The 6000-nt window shown below is 35.2% G+C and overlaps 1 long non-coding RNA gene across 2 annotated transcripts in view; it reads right to left on the reverse strand.

Annotated features, from left to right (window-relative positions):
* Positions 1–4406, reverse strand: part of LOC138809287 (uncharacterized) — a 52454-nt gene extending 48048 nt beyond the window's left edge. Inside the window, exon 1 of one of the 2 annotated variants that reach the window (XR_011366772.1) lies at positions 4322–4406. This is a non-coding gene — a long non-coding RNA (uncharacterized lncRNA). The remainder of the gene's footprint in view (positions 1–4321) is intronic. The other variant, XR_011366771.1, reaches the window with a different exon arrangement.
* Between the last annotated feature and the right edge of the window lie 1594 nt (positions 4407–6000).

The raw sequence follows: 6000 nt of genomic DNA on the forward strand, positions 1-6000 counted from the left end.
GTCACACAAATGTTGGAAAATCTGGGAAGAGCCTTTAAACTACACTGGCTCAGGTCCATAACTGCTCATCTGACTACACTTCATGGCTTTATGGTTATTGTCCAAATTGTGCTCAAATTCTCTAAAATGCCTAAGTACATATCTAGTAAATGTCATGTATCATTATACTAGGTAGAATAGGGTATCATCACAACACTTGAAAACATTTATAGCACATAATTTGTGTGCATGTGAATGTACTATTCTATATGTAATAGAGAGATGTGTATTGCTAAAATATACTTTTTCTTAATCTGAAAGAGAAGAGTTCTACAATCATAAAGAAAATCTTGTGAAACTTAGAATTGACCTCTGGAAGTTGTGATATATATGTAGATTATATTTTCTTTATGTCTTTGTCTTTTCTGAATTTTGGGGCAGAAACTCATTATATAGCTCAAAGTATCTTTCAACTCATAATTTTCCCACCTCCTTTCCAAAGTATTAGGTTTATAGACATGAACAAACATGCCGGGCTAAGAAATTTTGAACTTCAAGTCTCTATGTGTTTCGGCAAAATCTCTAAGACAAGGAAGTATTACTGATTAACTAAACCACAATACCCATAACATTATTTATTATTTTACATTTTTTGACAAATACCAACCACACTAAAATAAGTTCTTCATTGTATAAATTACACATAATTTCCTTGTACATTTACTGAATCAAAATTTAAATGTTTATATTTGGTTTTGACTGATACTTGATATAAAATGTCAAGACTAATGATATAATGGAATTCTTACTGAGTTCCAGAAATTAAGAAAAACCATGGAAATATACAGGGTAAAATGAGGAACATAAGACGTTACATGTTAGAGTCATTTTCTGTTGGCACACCACCTCCCACAGCGTCTATCAATCCAGCAGGGTAAATGGTTTTAAAGGGGGATCAGGCTTAAATAAATACATTTTCAGCCACCCAAGAGTCTGATTTCTGAAGATTTCTGAAGGTCTAGAAACACTGGAGAATGTTTTGCATTTCTGGTTTCTGACCTGGATTGAACTGGACACAATGAAATAATGTGAGAAAGCCTGCTTTTGGCCAGATCTTGGGATAAATCTGCCAGAGCTCGAGTGAGCATGTCTCTCTTCTGTCCAGTTTTGACTGAGAAGTCAAGCTATGTTAAGACCCAGCCCTTATTCTGAACTGTAGCTGGAAGAAAAGATGGAATGTTTAACCCAAGTTGTGAAGGCACATCTTTTAGGAAGGATGCTATTAACAGCCAAAAACATTTGATAAACCAAAGAAATGATTGTTAAAACTTGAAGCTAGGGAACTGATATCCTCTCCGGGTAAGGGGTCTTGAAAATGGAATTGCATCTAGGGTGTAACCAAAATTAGTACAGGCAAGACTCCCTACTAGACAATTCCATGACTTGTTAGGGGCAGTCTGTTAGCTATGTTCAGTGGGAATAAGCGGAGACACCAACACTTAAAGCATTCTTTAAAATGTAGCATGCTAAACTTATATAGTAATGGATTATTTGAGTTGGTCTATTTTTTAAATTTGTAAGTATAAATTGATCTCCACCCATCAAACATTTATTTTCATTTCTGGACTTGTAAATTTTCTAAAGGAGAACAAAGAATCATGACTCATCAGAGATTGTGTGTTACTGTCAACATTCTGAAGGCTTTTTCCTCCTACTTACTCTTTTATCTTATTAAAACATAACTCAGTTCATTTTTGGAATTGAATAATAGAGCTAAAAGGCTTTATGAAAGGTCAAACATTCCAGAATATCCTTTTGAGGAAAGGAGTGCCACATTATCCCCATGTTACACAAACATAGATCTTGCCCAGGCCTATGTCCATGAGAGGATCACAAATGGAGCCCATTTTTGCCTTTTTGGTCACCAAAGAAGAACAGCTGGCTCTTTTCCTTTGTGTACTCCTCTTTTATATACTTAGAGACCAGAATCCTCTCTCAGTGTTTACCAAGACTAAACAAGTAAAGAGCATTTAGACTTCCTAATCACTTTGATTCCCAGTTCATTAATAATCACGTAGATGGACCCTAAAACTGTTCTAAAATTTTTCCATCAAGTTCTAGGATTAAACGTAGCCAATAGTAGTCTTGAAAGGACTTATTCATTCTTAAAGAACATATGTGTAATATATTTTTCTAGTTTCTAGTGAACTATAAATAATATAGATTTGTTCATATCTTTATTCTAATATAAAGAATTTTTCATAGCATTCTTATCCTAAAATAACAATGATACACAATTGATGTGTATCAATTGGGGAGTATGTTCCAGCAATTTCCAGAAACACTCTGAGGATGCAGATAGCATACTTTTCTTCTTGATCTTTGTTATTTTGAACCTCATTCCAAGCCAAGAAGCTATGTATATTTTATTCCAGTAATCAAACTGTTTACCAACACTGTGTCTGTTTACCTAGCTATACATGGAGAGTGTTAAACATTTCAATTTCCCATTGCAAAACTCTCCATGTCATCTACATTAGCTTGAATTAAAAGAATCTGGGGAAAACATGTTTCAAAATCAAATATGCAAGGATGAATCACTCTGTGACTACTGCTTCAAATCAAGTTGGGATTACATTTTCCAGTGAACTGTACTGCTAGATAAATGCCTCTAACCTACTTGAGCTTCCAGAGTCAACTTTTCTAGGATAGATCTTGTTTCTTGTAACCTCTGTGTGTTTTTTTTAAATAGGTACAATAATGATGGCATGTCTAAATACTCCTATTATTGAGGAAATATCACCACCATCCTTTATTTAGAAAGGTTGAAGATATTTAACATACCAATATTCCTATCAAAATTCTATTGCTTAAATAGCTGTGTTTGTTAGAAAAAAATGTCAGCAGAATACCTGAATAATACTGGCTTAAATCATAAGCTATAACTGTATGCTTAAGAAAATCTCTCCCAGGATTGATCAGGCAGCTCTGAGTTGAATCAATTACAATGCAGGTTCATTTGTACTGATCTACCATATTTCATTTTATGAGTCACATGTGTCTTCCATAACTGAAAGTATATTGAGACCATCTTTAGGACAAAAAGAGGGGCAAGGGAGAAAAGGCTCATCTAACATGAATCTCATACTTACTATTTTAGTTGGAAAATTATTTTTCAGAACAATTTTTCCTCACCCCATTTTTTTACTCACTTTGCTCACTCCTGGCCATATCTAGAATGAGATGTTTTTCTATCAGATGAGCTTAAAATTAACATAGTTTGGACAACACATTTACAACTTATTTCCCAGGTCTGGTAAATTGTCTTGTTTTCTGGAGTTTGAGGGCTCTTAGTCTATTATTAAATGAAATGGATTCAGTAGTAAAGTAATGTTTAAAGAGCAGCTATTGTAAGTGGTGCTGTGGCTCAAGTGGTAGAGCGCTCACCTTGAGCTTAAGAGCTGAGGGAAGCGCCCAGGCCCAGAGTTCAGGCCCTATGACTGAACCAAAAAAAAAAAAAAAACAAAACCAAAAAAAAAGCAGCTATTGTTAAGCAAGCAAACCACTCCTGAGTTATTGTTTGCTTAAAAGGCACCATTAATAATAAAATACCATGGGAATGGTATAACTCCAGAAAAAATGTCATAGATCTGTACCTAAAAGTATGGAGACAATTTAAAGAGGCACAATGATTCCAAGCTGAAGAAAGGCTAGATGAATAGTGTAGCTAAATAGGACTTACTGTCTCCAGATTCCTCAACAATGTATCACAACCTGAGGAAGGGCTATGGGAGTCTTCAGAGGTTTGGACTTTGGCTGGGAGAGGTTTTGGTCTTATTATCTCATTCCTGATGTCCTTTCACCATAATGACCCATCCGACTGTCTGCCAAGTTAAGACTAGCTTCCCTCCCTTGGGAAACTCTCTTCTCAAGCTGATGGTTTTCGTGTGTGAGAAAAGCATATCCCAATCCATTCTGATGGAGAATCAAAAAAAGGGGAAATATCAGGTACCACAAGCACTGTGGTAAAACCTGTAAAAAAAAAAAAAAAAAAAAAAAAAAAAAAGGAAATAAATAAAAGGCCTCAATCTCCTTAAGCCTCATTAATGTTATGTATAGAATGTTAAATGGCCACAGTTTAGATATCAGTGGTTCAAGTGTGAACAATATCAAAAAATTATCTAAAAATAAAGTAAAAGTAAAAAAGTGCCATCTCATATTCCTCTTTTTTTTTTTTAAATCACATTAAATGCTTGAATTTCTATCTACTTAATTGTCAGGACCAGTGTAGATTCCAAACATTTTTATTCATGCAATACACACAATAGAGAGTATTACTTACTCAAAGAGACAGGTTAAACTCATCTAGTCTCCATGAACACAGCAAAGCTATTCAAAACATAATTTAACCAAGAGTAAAAGCTGCCATTATCCTTTTACAAATGAGGTCAAATCATGTCATTCTTTCTCCAATCACTCCCACTCACCTAAGTGTGACTCAACAATGGACAACAAGGAGCTGAAACACCTAGTTTCTTACTGACTGCATATCTAAACATTCTCAGCTGTGACATCAACTCCTGCACAAGGACTTCTTTGTTGCTCTTTAGAAAAACCAGAACATTCCCACTTCTAGGCCTTTGAGAACCCAGTCCTCTATCAACCCGGAATGCTTTCCCTACAATTATCTAGAAGACATTGTCTCTTTCTTGCTCTGCTATCTTTTCTCTAACCTGTCTCTTTGGTTATTCTGACTTTTAATTCCATTTCTTTACTCCCTCCCTCCCTCCCTCCCCTCTCTTTCTTTCTTTCTTTCTTTCTTTCTTTCTTTCTTTCTTTCTTTTTCTTTTTCTTTCTTTCCTTTCTTTCTTTCTTTCCTTTCTTTCTTTCTTTCTTCCTTCCTTCCTTTCTTTACTTCTTCTTTTCTTTCTTTCTTTCTTTCTTTCTTTCTTTCTTTCTTTCTTTCTTTCTTTCTTTCTTTCGTTCTCTCCTTCCTTCCTTCCTTCTTCCTTCCTTCCTTCCTTCCTCTCTTCCTTCCTTCCTTTCCTTCTTTGTTCTTTTCTTTTTCTTTCTTTCTTTCTTTCTTTCTTCCTTCCTTCCTTCCTTCCTTCCTTCCTTCCTTCCTTCCTTTCTTCCTTTCTGTCTTTCTGTCTTTCTTTCTGTCTGTCTTTCTGTCTTTCTTCTGTCTGAATGTTTCAGGATCTGAGTTTTACCTATATGCTCTTATAGGTAAAACTCTTATAGCACTCTTCCGTTTGTGCTATGATTTTTTCAATTTTATTACCAACATATTACTTTTAATAGGACATTCATGTTTTTATTTCTTGCATTGGTACAATTGTTATTTTACTTTTACTTTCAAAGGTATAGCTCTCTGGATGAATAGAAAAAGCTTGCTGATATGCTCATATGAGTGGATGGATCCTCTTGAAGATCAAGCTTCTCTTCATTGTAGGTAACCTTGGAGTAGGAGAGGCTAAATCAAGGTCACCACAAATGCAGAGAGGCACTATGTGTTTCTTTGAAAGTAGAATACTTTCTCCATATTGTATTTGTGACAGGTACCGTCTCATTTTGTACTACTATGAAAAGACAATGTTCTTTCTCACTATACACATTATGAGCAAACCTACATCAGGTCCATCATTCAACCACTAACGAAGGTAAAATTTCAGTTTTCGTGTGTAAACATTGCTGCTCAAACATGTATGAGAGGATGAGTAGTCATCTCAGACCATTTCACTGTGTGTTCTTGATCCTGTTGTTTCCTTATCTGTCAGATCCAAAACTGTGACTCAGCTAAGAACAACTTTCTCTGGAAAAGAATTTACCAGCACCACTTCAAAGCTGCAGCTTCTTTCACCTCTACCATTCATTAATCAGCATAACTCCTATTTTCAACATTCTGATGGTCAAATCTCTGGTTGATCTATCTTGTGTAGTGTATTCTCAGGGATTCATTCTGTTTTCTATCTTAGCTGTTACTCAGTGCCACCTAGAAAGGGACATACCTAAACATGA

Source organism: Dipodomys merriami, unplaced genomic scaffold, assembly GCF_024711535.1.
Source record: "Dipodomys merriami isolate MVZ:Mamm:240054 unplaced genomic scaffold, mDipMer1.0.p SCAF_49, whole genome shotgun sequence".
Classification (NCBI taxonomy): domain Eukaryota; kingdom Metazoa; phylum Chordata; class Mammalia; order Rodentia; family Heteromyidae; genus Dipodomys; species Dipodomys merriami.